Source organism: Nycticebus coucang, chromosome 21 (genome assembly GCF_027406575.1).
Source record: "Nycticebus coucang isolate mNycCou1 chromosome 21, mNycCou1.pri, whole genome shotgun sequence".
Lineage (NCBI taxonomy): Eukaryota > Metazoa > Chordata > Mammalia > Primates > Lorisidae > Nycticebus > Nycticebus coucang.
In genome coordinates, this window is record NC_069800.1 from 2037456 (window position 1) to 2051810 (window position 14355).

Genomic DNA, 14355 nt, shown 5'->3' on the forward strand with positions numbered 1-14355 from the left:
TTTGCCAAAATATTGAACGGAATTCTCTCCTCAGCCCCTGACACATTTCTAAGCTTGCCTAATGCTTTGCAAACTGGCCAAGGCTGACTTCATCTCAAGTCTATGCTCTACAATAAAAGCAAGTCAGAGAAAACAATTGGCCAATTTAATCTGTTCATCCCAGACTAGAATGCTGGGGTAGGAGAAGCCGTCACTAATTTCCATTCCCACGACGTTTTTTTTTTTTTTCCGTAGAGACAGGGTCTCACTTTATGGCCCTCGGTAGAGTGCCGTGGCCTCACACAGTACACAGCAACCTCCAACTCCTGGGCTTAAGCGATTCTCTTGCCTCAGCCTCCTGAGTAGCTGGGACTACAGGCACCTGCCACAGCGCCTGGCTATTTTTTGGTTGTAGTTTGGTGGGGGCCGGGTTTGAACCCGTCACCCTTGGTATATGGGGCCGCCGCCTTACCAACTGAGCTACAGGCGCTGCCCCATTCCCATGACTTTCAATGTGGGTCTTCAAAAAGATTGTGAGGAAGAAGCATGTGTGCCCCCCTTTTTAATTCTTTTTTTTAATGTTTACCATTATTTTATTATTTTTTAAGTTCAATATACAAATATCCATTGTATACCATTAACAATTAGAGAAAGTTGCCGTGACAACACAAAATATGAAATACAGATACAGTATTTTATAGGGTGAGTAACCTTTTTTTTTTAGTTTTTTGAACCAGATTACATTCCTTGCATTTGTTAGGTAAAGCCCCTCTTATAATCGTGTCCCTCCCCCCAAAGGTGTGTAACACAATGTGACCCCCCACTCCCTCCCTCCTTCCCTTTCTCCACTCTTCCCCACCGTGTACTCAGGAAATAATTGTCCTCATATCAGAATTGAGCACATAGGATCCATGCTTCTCCATTCTTGTGATGCTTTACTAAGAATAACATGTTCCACTTCCATCCAGATTAATACAAAAGATGTAAAATCTCCATCTTTTAAATGGCTGAATAGTATTCCATGATATACATGGACCACAGCTTGTTAATCCATTCCTGGGTTGGGGGCATTTAGGGTGTTTCCACATGTCGGTGATTGTAAATTGAGCTGCCATATGGCATAAAGCAAATGTCCTTATGATAAAATTATGTTTTTGTTTTTGTTTTCTTCTTCTGGGTAGATGCCTAGTAATGGGATTGCAGGATCAAATGGGAAGTCTAAGTTAAGTTATTTGAGGATTCTCTAAACTTCCTTCCAAAAAGGTTGTATTAGTTTGCAGTCCCACTAGCAGTGTAAAAGTGTTCCCTTCTCTCCACATCCACGCCACCTTTTTTTGTTTAGTTAAACTTCTTATTTTAGATAACTGTAGATTCACAGGTAGGTGTAAGAAACAATACATGCAGGAAATGTGTGTCCCATCTTGCAAAACTCTAGTGCAGTGTCAGGACCAGAAGGTTGGTGCTGAGTCAGTCAAGACACAAAGTGCTTCCGTCACAAGGGTCCCCTGTGGTTGTCGTGTAGCCATATCCACCTCCCCTCACCCACTCTTGGTCCCATGCCTTAGGCCTGGCAACCATTACCCTTTTCGGAGGCTTTTCCCCAACTCAGCATAAATCCCTAGAGATTCACCCGCATTGCTGCATTTTTATTGCTGAGTCATATTCCACAGTACGGATGGACCACAGTTGGTTTAGTCACTGACCTGTTGACGAGCACCTGGGGTTTTTCCTCCTCAATTTTTGACTCTATAAATAAAGCCACCATAATCATTTGTGTACAGGTTTTGTGAGAAACGAGTCTTCATTTCTTTGGATAAAGAAATGCCCAGGATTATGAATATGATAGCTGGATATTTAGTTTTATATGGTCATATGGTAGCTGGATATTTAGTTTTATAAAAGAAACTTCTCACCTGTTTTATGGAGTGACTGTGCTATTTTCCATTCCCACCAGCAATGAGGGTTCTGTTTTTTTTATGCATTCACTAGCACTTGTTATCTCATAAGGTTTTCTTAATAACAGCCAGCCTAATGAGCGTGAGAATTCTCTCTACCCTCAGTTCCTTGGATAAAAATCACATGAGTTAAAGGAGGACCACTGGTGCATGTACAGATTTCATTTTTAAAGTAGAAAAATAACCCTGATATTCTAGTATAACTAAAATTTATCTATTTTTCTCTAAAATTATTTTTACCATTAAAAAGTGATTATTATTATTATCATTTTTCTCGGTTTTTGGCTGGGCCAGGTTTGAATCTGCCACCTTCGGTATATGGGGCTGGCATCCTACTCCTTTGAGCCACAGGCACCACCCATTAAAAAAGTGATTTTTTTTTTTTAATTGCGGGACCCTAGAAAAATGTTTTAAACAAACTTTTAATTTTAGAACGCTTTTAGATGTACAGAAAAATTATGAAGATCAATCAGGTAGTTTACATACACCCCACATCTTATTCCTCCTATGATAAACATCTAACATCAGTGTGGATAGAATTAATGAACCAATATTGTTAACATTATGAAGTAAGGGGGGGCGGAGCAAGATGGCAGCCGAGTAACAGCTTCCTTGCATCTGGGCACCGTGAGTCTGGGGAGATAGGACTCCAGGCATCTCTGGCTGGTGGGATCTGCCTATCATCACCCCTGAGAGGATACAGGGAGTCAGCGAGAGACTTCTGGACCCCAAGAGGAGGACTAAAACAGTGGAAAACCGGCAAGTGGTTGCGTGTGTTCAATTTGTCTAAACCCGCCTGCAACTGTAAGTTCAGTAGCAGCGAGACTACAAACCAGAAAGGCCTTACCTGTGAACTGTTTTGGTGTCTTTGGACCTGGCACTCAGCTGAACTGCCTTGGGGAGAGCCTGAGCGGGAGTGCGGAGAACTTTGGCCTTTGTCTGGGGCCCCAGTCTGGGCCGCTGAGTCAGACGGAGCTAATAGTGTTTGGCTCTGGGTCACAGGCAGCCATTGTGAGCGATCTGCCCCGGCAAGCTCCGCCCTCAGGGTCGCAGAGCTCGAATTGGGTGGGAGCTGGTAACCCAGCGACCAAGTAGCCTAAGGGCGGGGTCTGAGCCGCCTTGCAGCCCTAACCCTCGGGGGCAGAGGGAGACCAGTTTTGGAACACAGGGTAAGTGGATAGCCACTTCAGCAGTGATTCCAGCGACAAGCACTTCCCTGGGAAAGCTTCTGCTCAGCAAGTGAACAAGCGCAAAGTGCCTTTTAAGTGGGCTGAAGAGAGATTTAGGGTGTCTACCTGCTGGGGTTTGAGAAACTAGCAGCCTCCAGTCGTATCAGAACTGTGATTAACATCTCATACCCCCAGAAGACCACGTGTTGCCCAGAAAATATTCAATAACATATACATGCTGCTTTGTTTTTGGTTGTGTGCTTTTTTTTTTTTTTTTTTTTGGTTTGGTTGGTTTTTTTTGTTTATTTTGATGTTGTTGATTGTTGTTTTGTTTTTTAACTTCAACCTTTTCCATACAGATCCTTTTTCTTTCTCAATTTTTCTAGTTTAATTATAATTTCCCATTGCTGCCTATTTCAATAAATAGAACTTCATTTTTGTTAGTGTTTCTACCGCTATTATTTGGTCTTTCCAGCCAATTTTATCCCGTAAAGTTTTCTGTTTGCTTGTTTTGGTTTGATTTATAGAATTTTTGTCTTTCCTCTCTACTTGGTGGAGGCGGGGTACTGTGTCTGATCAGGTTAGCAAGAGCTGCTGACCTCAAGGGAACCACCCAACTGGGCACCCCCAGAAGGTGGTTTTTTTTTTTTAAGGTTGTATCAAAGTACCCTACTGTACACCTATATTGCTCTGTCTCCCTCTTTCTGTGCCTCTCTTCTTTTTTTCAATATTCCTTTTACCCACCCCCTCTCCTTTCTCTCCTCCTTTCTTTCATCCCTTTTATGCTCTTCAACTTTCTCACCCTTCTGGTCCTGTAACCCTTAGTCCACAGGCACGAGAACTTAAAGAGCAAGAGGAAGTGAAAGGAAAATTAGGGCAAGGAAACAGATAAAAGAAATCACTCATGAGGAAGAATCAGCAGAAAACTCCAGGCAACATGAAGAACCAGTTCAGAACAACCCCGCCAAGGGACCATGAGGTAGCTACTGCAGAGGATTCCACCTATACAGAAATGTTAGGAATGACAGAAAGGGAATTTAGAATACACATGTTGAAAACAATGAAAGAAATGATGGAAACAATGAAGGAAACTGTTAATAAAGTGAAAATAACCAAAAGGAAATTCAAAAACAGAATCAAACAAGAGATGAACGATATGAAGAATATAAAAAGGATATAGCAGAGCTGAAGGAAATGAAACAGTCAATCAGGGAACTTAAAGATGCAATGGTAAGTATCAGCAACAGGTTAGACCATGCAGAAGAAAGAATTTCAGAGGTAGAAGACAAAGTTCTTGAGATAACTCAGATAGTAAAAGAGGCAGAAAAGAAGAGAGAGAAAGCAGAACGTTCACTGTCAGAATTATGGGACTTTATGAAGCGTTCCAACATACGAGTTATAGGAATTCCAGAAGGGGAAGAAGAATGCCCCAGAGGAATGGAAGCCATACTAGAGAATATTATAAAAGAAAATTTCCCAAATATCACCAAAGATTCTGACACACTGCTTTCAGAGTGATATCGGACCCCAGGTCGCCTCAACTCTAACCGAGCTTCTCCCAGACACATTGTGATGAACCTGTCCAAAGTCAAGACAAAAGAAAAGATTCTGCAAGCTTCCAGGAGTAAGCGCCAGTTGATCTACAGGGGCAAATCCATCAGAGTGACCGCAGACTTCTCTAATGAAACTTTCCAAGCAAGAAGACAATGGTCATCTATCTTTAATCTACTTAAACAGAACAATTTTCAGCCCAGAATTCTGTACCCTGCTAAGCTAAGCTTTAAAATTGACGGAAAAATCAAATCATTTATGATATACAAACATTGAGGAAATTCGCCACAAGAAGACCAGCTCTACAGGAAACACTTCAAGCTGTTCTGCACACTGATGACCACAATGGATCAGCAGCAAACTAAGAACTCAGAAATTAAAGGACAGAATCTAACCTCCACACTGATACAAAAGATAAAACTAAGCAATGGACTCTCACAAAATAAGACGAATAGAATACTACCACACTTATCAATTATCTCAATAAATGTTAATGGCTTGAATTCCCCACTGAAGAGACATAGATTGGTTGACTGGATTAAAAAACACAAGCCATCCATTTGCTGTCTGCAAGAAACACACCTGGCTTCAAAAGATAAATTAATGCTCCGAGTCAAGCGTTGGAAGATAATTTTTCAGGCAAATGGATTTCAGAAGAAAAGAGGAGTTGCAATCTTACTTTCAGATACATGTGGATTTAAAGCAACTGAAGTCAAAAAAGACAAAGATGGTCACTTTATATTGGTCAAGGGAAAAATACAACAAGAAGACATTTCAATTCTAAATATCTATGCACCCAATTTAAATGCTCCCAGATTCCTGAAACAGACCTTACTCAGTCTGAGCAATATGATATCTGATAATACCATAATAACAGGGGACCTTAACACTCCTCTTACAGAGCTGGACAGATCCTCTAAACAGAAATTAAACAAGGATGTAAGAGATTTAAATGAGACCCTAGAACAACTGTGCTTGATATATGCATATAGAACACTCCATCCCAAAGATAAAGAATATACATTCTTCTCATCACCCCATGGAACATTCTCCAAAATTGATCATATCCTGGGACACAAAACAAATATCAACAGAATCAAAAGAATTGAAATTTTACCTTGTATCTTTTCAGACCATAAGGCACTAAAGGTGGAACTCAACTCTAACAAAAATGCTCGACCCCACCCAAAGGCATGGAAATTAAACAATCTTCTGTTGAATAAGAGATGGGTGCAGGAAGAAATAAAACAGGAAATCATTAACTTCCTTGAGCATAACAACAATGAAGACACAAGCTACCAAAACCTGTGGGATACTGCAAAAGCAGTTTTGAGAGGAAAATTCATCAGTTTAGATGCTTACGTTTGAAAAACAGAAAGAGAGCACATCAACAATCTCACAAGAGATCCTATGGAATTGGAAAAAGAAGAACAATCTAAGCCTAAACTCAGTAGAAGAAAAGAAATATCCAAAATCAAATCAGAGATCAATGAAATTGAAAATAAAAGAATCATTCAGAAAATTAATGAAACAAGGAGTTGGTTTTTTGAACAAATAAATAAAACAGATAAACCATTGGCCAGACTAACGAGGAATAGAAAAGTAAAATTTCTAGTAACCTCAATCAGAAATGATAAAAGGGAAATAACAATATCCCACAGAGATACAAGAGATCATCTCTGAATACTACCAGAAACTCTATGCCCAGAAATTTGACAATGTCAAGGAAATGGATCAATATTTGGAATCACACCCTCTCCCTAGACTTAGCCAGGAAGAAATAGAGCTCCTGAACAGACCAATTTCAAGCACTGAGATCAAAGAAACAATAAAAAATCTTTCACCCAAAAAATGCCCTGGTCCAGATGGCTTCACTCCAGAATTCTACCAAACCTTCAAGGAAGAGCTTATTTCTGTTCTGCAGAAATTATTCCCAAAAATTGAGGAAGAAGGAATCTTCCCCAACACATTCTATGAAGCAAACATCACCTTGATACCAAAACCAGGAAAAGACCCAAACAAAAAGGAGAATTTCAGACCAATCTCACTCATGAATATAGACGCAAAAATTCTCAACAAAATCCTAGCCAATAGATTACAGCTTATCATCAAAAAAGTCATTCATCATGATCAAGTAGGCTTCATCCCAGGGATGCAAGGCTGGTTTAACATATGCAAGTCTATAAACGTTATCCACCATATAAACAGAGGCAAAAATAAAGATCACATGATCCTCTCAATAGATGCAGAAAAAATATTTGCTAAAATCCAGCATCCTTTTCTAATTAGAACATTGAAGAGTATCGGCATAGGTGGCACATTTCTAAAACTGATTGAAGCTATCTATGACAAACCCACAGCCAATATTTTACTGAATGGAGTAAAACTGAAAGCTTTTCCTCTTAGAACTGGAACCAGACAAGGTTGTCCTCTGTCACCTTTACTATTCAACGTAGTGCTGGAAGTTCTAGCCAATACAATTAGGCAAGACAAGGAAATAAAGGGAATCCAAATGGGAGCAGAGGAGGTCAAACTCTCCCTCTTTGCTGACGACATGATATTATACTTAGAGAACCCCAAAGACTCAACCACAAGACTCCTAGAAGTCATCAAAAAATACAGTAATGTTTCAGGATATAAAAATCAATGTCCGCAAGTCAGTAGCCTTTGTGTACACCAATAACAGCCAAGAAGAGAAGCCAATTAAGGACACAACTCACTTCACCATAGTTTCAAAGAAAATTAAATATCTAGAAGTATACCTAACGAAGGAGGTGAAGGACCTCTATAAAGAAAACTATGAAATCTTCAGAAAGGAAGTAGCAGGAGATATTAACAAATGGAAGAACATACCATGCTCATGGATGGGAAGAATCAACATTGTTAAAATGTCTATACTTCCGAAAGCTATCTACCTATTCAATGCCATTCCTATCAAAATACCAACATTGTACTTTCAAGATTTGGAAAAAATGATTCTGCATTTTGTATGGAACCGGAAAAAACACCGTATAGCTAAGGCAGTTCTCTGTAACAAAAATAAAGCTGGGGACATCAGCATACCAGATTTTAGTCTGTACTACAAAGCCATAGTGGTCAAGACAGCATGGTACTGGCACAAAAACAGAGACATAGGCACTTGGAATCGAATTGAAAACCAGGAAATGAAACTAACATTTTACAACCACCTAATCTTTGATAAACCAAACAAGAACATACTTTGGGGGAAAGACTCGCTATTCAATAAATGGTGTTGGGAGAACTGGATGTCTACATGTAAAAGACTGAAACTGGACCCACACCTTTCCCCACTCACAAAAAATTGATTCAAGATGGATAAAGGTCTTAAATTTAAGGCATGAAACAATAAAAATCCTCCAAGAAAGCATAGGAAAAACACTGGAAGATATTGGCCTGGGGAAAGACTTCATGAAGAAGGCTGCCATGGCAATTGCAACAACAACAAAAATAAACAAATGGGAATTCATTAAACTGAAAAGCTTCTGTACAGCTAAGTAAACAATAACCAAAGAGAGAACCTACATAATGGGAAAGGATATTTGCATATTTTCAATCAGACAAAAGCTTGATAACTAGGATCTATAGAGAACTCAAATTAATCCACATGAAGAAAGCCAACAATCCCTTATATCAATGGGCAAGAGACATGAATAGAACTTTCTCTAAAGACGACAGATGAATGGCTAACAAACACATGAAAAAATGTTCATCATCTCTATATATTAGAGAAATGCAAAGCAAAACAACCCTGAGATATCATCTAACCCCAGTGAAAATGGCCCACATCACAAAATCTCAAAACTGCAGATTCTGGCATGGATGTGGAGAGAAGGGAACACTTTTAACACTGCTGGTGGGACTGCAAACTAGTACAACCTTTCTGGAAGGAAGTATGGAGAAACCTCAAAGCACTCAAGCTAGACCTCCCATTTGATCCTGCAATCCCATTACTGGGCGTCTACCCAGAAGGAAAGAAATCCTTTTATCATAAGGACACTTGTACTAGACTGTTTATTGCAGCTCAATTTACAATCGCGAAAATGTGGAAACAGCCTAAATGCCCACCGACCCAGGAATGGATTAACAAGCTGTGGTATATGTATACCATGGAATACTATTCAGCCATTAAAATAAATGGAGACTTTACATCCTTTGTATTAACCTGGATGGACGTGGAAGACATTATTCTTAGTAAAGCATCACAAGAATGGAGAAGCGGGGCGGCGCCTGTGGCTCAGTGAGTAGGGCGCCAGCCCCATATGCCGAGGGTGGCGGGTTCAAACCCAGCCCCGGCCAAACTGCAACAAAAAAATAGCCGGGCGTTGTGGCGGGCGCCTGTAGTCCCAGCTGCTCGGGAGGCTGAGGCAAGAGAATCGCGTAAGCCCAAGAGTTGGAGGTTGCTGTGAGCTGTGTGACGCCACGGCACTCTACCCGAGGGCGGTACAGTGAGACTCTGTCTCTACAAAAAAAAAAAAAAAAAAAAAAAAAAAAAAGAATGGAGAAGCATGAATCCTATGTACTCAATTTTGATATGAGGACAATTAATGACACTTATGGTTATGGGGGGGAAACAAGAGGGAAGGAGGGAGGGGGGTGGGGCCTTGGTATGTGTTACACTTTATAGGGGCAAGACATGATTGCAAGAGGGACTTTACCTAACAATTGCAATCAGTGTAACCTGGCTTATTGTACCCTCAATGAATCCCCAAGAATAAAAAAACAAACCAATAAAAAAACCTTATGAAGTAAGGTCTGCATGTTATTTGATTACTTTCATTTTTACCTAATGTCCATTTTGTGTTCAAGGGCTCCATCCATGGATTCCACATTTAGTAACCACAGGAGGTTGAACAGTAGCCCCTGAAATTACACCCACCTGGAAGTTCATAACTTGGCTATAGTTTGAAATGGGGTATTTGTCATTTGTTAAGTATCCTGAGATGAAATCATGAAGATTTAGCGGGTACCTAAGATGAGTACAGGTGACGATAAGGTGGAGGGAGATAATTGGAGTGATGAGTCTTCAAGTCACAGCAAATGCCAAGGTCACCAGCAACCACCAGAAGCTTTAGGACAGCCATGGATATCCTCCCTCAGAGCTTCCAGAAGGAACCCACCCCACCAACTCCGCTATTTCAGACTTCCGGCCCCTGAACTGTGAGAGAACACATTTCCATGGGTTTCAGCTGCCCAGTTTGTGGGGAAACTAACACTGTAGTCATGTGTCCTGAGACCGCTCTTGGCTGCCACCGTGTCTCACACTGACCTTGGTTTTGGTGACGTGGATAGTTCTGAGGAGCATTGCTCAGGTAGGTATTCAATGTTCCTCATTTGGGGGGTTGTCCGCTGTTCTTCTCATGTTTACGTTGGAGTTATGTGTCTTGGGAGGAGGATCACAGAGACAGTTTTCATCATGTCTTATCAAAGGCACCACCTATCATCATGACTTGCCATTGGGAATGTTAATCCTGATCACCGGGCTGAGGTTAGAATTCTTTAATAGAAAGTTATGTTTCCCCTTTTTACATACTGTGCCATAGAAGGATGTCACTCTGCACAGGCTACCTGTTAGGACTGGGGGCCCCAACACCATTTAAAATTGTAATTGTCAAACCTACAATCCTAGTATTTGAGGGCCGAGGCAGGAGGTTTGCTTGAGGCCGAGAGACTAAGACCAGCTGGAGCAACATGGTGAGACTTTGTTCCCACAAAAACATAAAATAGAAAATAGTAGCTGGGTGTGGCGGCTTGTGCCCATAGCCCCGGCTATTGGGTAGCTGAGGCAGCAGGATTGCTTAAGCCCAGGACTTTGAGGTTGTGTTGAGCTATATGACAAAGCCATTGCAGTCTAGACCAGGCAACACAGCAAGACCTTGTCTCAGAAAAAAGGCAGTTGTCTCAAGTGTGTCTTCACATACATTGAGTTCCAAATATTACTAAATGGTACAATTTTTGCTCTACCATCAAATGAGATTTAAGATATGAATGCAAAGTAACATAGTTTGTTGTATTTAGACCTATTTTTACCCATTCTGAAATTATTTCCTTTTTTTAAAATAGTACCTTGAGTTCCTGTTTTACTCCTTTTTCCCTGATGTTCCAAGGCTTGCTGTCATCTCCTTTCTGTTTAGGGAACTTTCTTCACCCATTCTCTACAGGTAGTTTTGTTAGCAGCAAATTTGCTTAGTTTTCCTTCATCTGAGAATGTCTTTATCTTCCTTCCATTCTTGAAAAATTATTCCTGCTGAATACAGAATTCACAGTTGACAGTTCTTTTCTTTCAGTACTTGAAAAATGTTGTATTATTTCCTTCTGCTCTTCATGGTTCCAGATGGAAAATTCACTGTAATCGGAATTTCTCTGGATGCTTTGTCTTTAATATTTACGAGACTAATTATACTTTTTTTAGCATGGCTTTCCCATGTGGGTTTGCTTAGCTTCTCGATTATGTCGGTTTATGTATTTTCCTGACTTGGTTAAGTTTTCAGTCATTAGTTATTTGAATTTGTCTTCAGTTTTACTCCGAGTTTCCTCTCCTTTGGGGGCTCTGATATGAAATGTAGCTCCCTTGTTACCGCCCCACAGACTCCTGAGGCTGTGTCCATAGTTCAAGTGTCGGTTGTTTCTGTTGTTCAGGATATTCCATTGATATGTCTGAACTTCGCTAATTTTGTCCTTTGTTCTCTCTACCCCATTACTGAGCCTGTTCAGCAAGCTTTGTCTTTTGATTTCTGCATTTTTCAGTTCGATGGTTTCCATTGGGTTCTTTTTTATACTACTATGAGATTGTGCACTTTTTCATTTGTTTCAGAATTCATTATTGCTTATGGAAACTTCTTTTGTGTCAGATAATTCTAACATCTGATTGAGATGAGTGTTGGCATCTGTGGATTGTCTTGTCTCATTCATATTGTGATTACTCTGCCGTGAGGGACTGTACATTGTACCGTGGACAGACATCTTAGCTATCATGAGACTGTGGGTTTTATTTCCTCTGCATTTCAGGGCATGTGGGGCTTCTGCTGAGGCAAAGCACATGGTCATATATGTTTAGCTTCTTGCTGGGCCCTGGTGAATAGGGGGTACCAGCTGGTGCTGCCGTACTGCCTTCAGCTGGGGGCATGACATCAGCTCCCTGCAGGGCTCTGCTGCCACCCGGTTGGGGAAATAGAGGCTGACTGTCACTGTTGTGTGGCTGCAGGGTGAGGACGAAGCTCATCTCCTCACTGAGTCCCACTGATCACAGAAGAGAGGAGGGAAGGAAGCACTGTCAGCTGTTACTGCCTCCTGCCACCACTTCCAGGAGGTAGTGTTAGGAGTTAGCTGGATACTCGACTCCCTGCTGAGCCTGACTGATCCTGGTGGGAGGAAGGGAAGCTCCACCTTCTTCAGTTTTGCTCATGGGGGTGGAAGCTCAGCTTGCAGTAATAGCCTGCCCTGTGCTGCCTCTCTGCTGGTAAGAGTCTCTGCTGCTGGGTGGAGGTGGAAACTCAGCTCACTGAGTGGGACCCTGCAGTCACCACCCAGGTTGGGGATCAGATCACCACCTGGTTTTTCTGGGAACCAGATGGCAGATCCATTCCCTGCTTGGTCCCCCTGAAAACATGGGGATATTTTTTCCATTGGTATTTGGTTGGAGCAAGGAAGTGATTGTCACAATTGTTTGTATGGTTAGGCCACCCCTTTTCCTAATCCTTTGGCTGGTGGGAATAGACGTTTCCAGAGCTCTTTTTTCATCCCTGTCTGTTGTCAGTCACAGGATGGAAGTCACTTTGTCAGGGTTAAAGGGAAGGTGACAAGGAAGCTCCCAGGTCTCACCCACATTGGGGAGGTGACAAGCTCTCAGGTCTCACCTGCATCGTTTCTCAACGTCTCGTCTCCCTCTGCTTGCTGTTGTGTCAGCTAGAGGTTTTTAGTTTGTAAGAGGGAGGATCTACAAAGACTAGGGCTCTCCCATCCTTTTTCTTAGAGACAGAGTCTCAAGCTGTTGCCCTGGGTAGAGTGCCGTGGCCTCACAGCTCACAGCAACCTCCAACTCTTGGGCTTCAGCTATTCTCTTGCCTCAGCCTCCCAAGTAACTGGGACTACAGGCGCCTACCACAACTCTCGGCTATTTTGGTCCAGTTGTCATTGTTGTTTGGCAGGCCTGGGCTGGATTTGAACGTGCCAACTCTTGTGTATGTGGCTGGTGCCCTAACTGCTTGAGCTACAGGTGCTGAGCCACCTTTTTTTTTTTTTTTTTAACTTAAACTCAAGGAGTTATGAGCAGGTGGCCAGAGAACAACCCTCTGGCAAACTTGGGAGCAGTTTACATTTTAACTGAAGTAGCCATAGTTCTAACGAGTAAAGGGATCAGGCAGGGCAAGATCTCTCTCATTGTTATAAAGGATTTGGGTCTATCTGCCAAGTCATTGGTTCTAATTTATTTTTATTAGAAACAACTTCTTTCAACAAAAGGTCTACTAGAGAGTACAGAGCCAGTTTCACAACACATGTAACTAAGAAGCTACTGGACGCCCAAATCCCTCAAATGATATTTCAAGGCCTTACATGACTGCACGTGGTAACTATATACGTATGTACAGTATCACAGGTGACCAGGCCGGCAGCAGAAGAGGCACGTGCAGAGAGCTCCTGCCGGCCACTGTTCTCGGTTTATTCTCCTTATCCTTTATGAAGGGAAGATATATGTAAACACCCTTATATACACATCTATATCACACATGAAGTGCACAAATCATAAGTGTACAACTTGATGAATTTTAACAAAGTGAACATGCTATGTAAACCAGCCCCTGCATCTAAAAATATAATAATAATGATAACCTCAGGAATTAGATACCATGCTTTGTGTTCCTACCAGAAACATTAGCATCCTGAATTCTAGGGGTGGCACCTGTGGCTCAAGGAATAGAGTGACGGCCCCATATACTGAGATGGGGGTGGGTTTAAGCCCAGCCCAGGCCAAAACTGCAAAAACAAGAACAACAACAACAACAAAAAAAACTGTCTGAATTCTAATGCTGTAGATTAATTTTACTGGCTACTCCTGTTTTTTCCTTTACTTGAGATGATTGTAGATTTACACATAGTTGCTGTAAGAAATAATACAAAGAGGTTCTTTGAGGCTAGGCACAGTGGTTTGCGCCTGTAATCCTAGCACTCTGGGAGGTTGAGGTGGGTGAATTGCCTGAGCTCAGGAGTTTGAGACCAGCCTGAGCAAGAGTGAGACTCTATCTCTAAAAATTAGCTGGGCATTGTGGTGGGCACCTGTAATCTCAGCTACTTGGGAGGCTGAAGCAAGAGGATGTCTTGAGTCCAAGAGTTTGAGGTTGCTGTGAGCTATGATGCCATAGCACTCTACTGGGGGCAACAAAGTGAGACTCTGCTCAAAAAAAAAAAAAAAGAAAGAAAAGAAAGGAAAGAGAGAAAGAGAGATTCTTTGTAGTCTTTGCCCAGCTTTCCCTCATGGTTAATATTCTGAAGAACTATAGCATAATGTCACAATCAGGATGTTGACATTGAGACTGTCACAGACAGTCTTACTTTCTTCAGATTTTCCCAGTTTTACTTGCACTCACAGTGTGGATTCAACATACTCACATAGAAGTTTATTTATCCACCACAGTCACGATTCCAACACCCCAAGTTCTACCATCTCCAAGGTCCTTTTGTAATCG

General features: G+C 41.5%; 1 pseudogene; it reads right to left on the reverse strand.

The window, feature by feature from the left end:
- The window catches only part of LOC128574173 (rho GTPase-activating protein 28-like), a 48577-nt pseudogene that overhangs the window by 2999 nt on the left and 31223 nt on the right, over nt 1-14355 (reverse strand).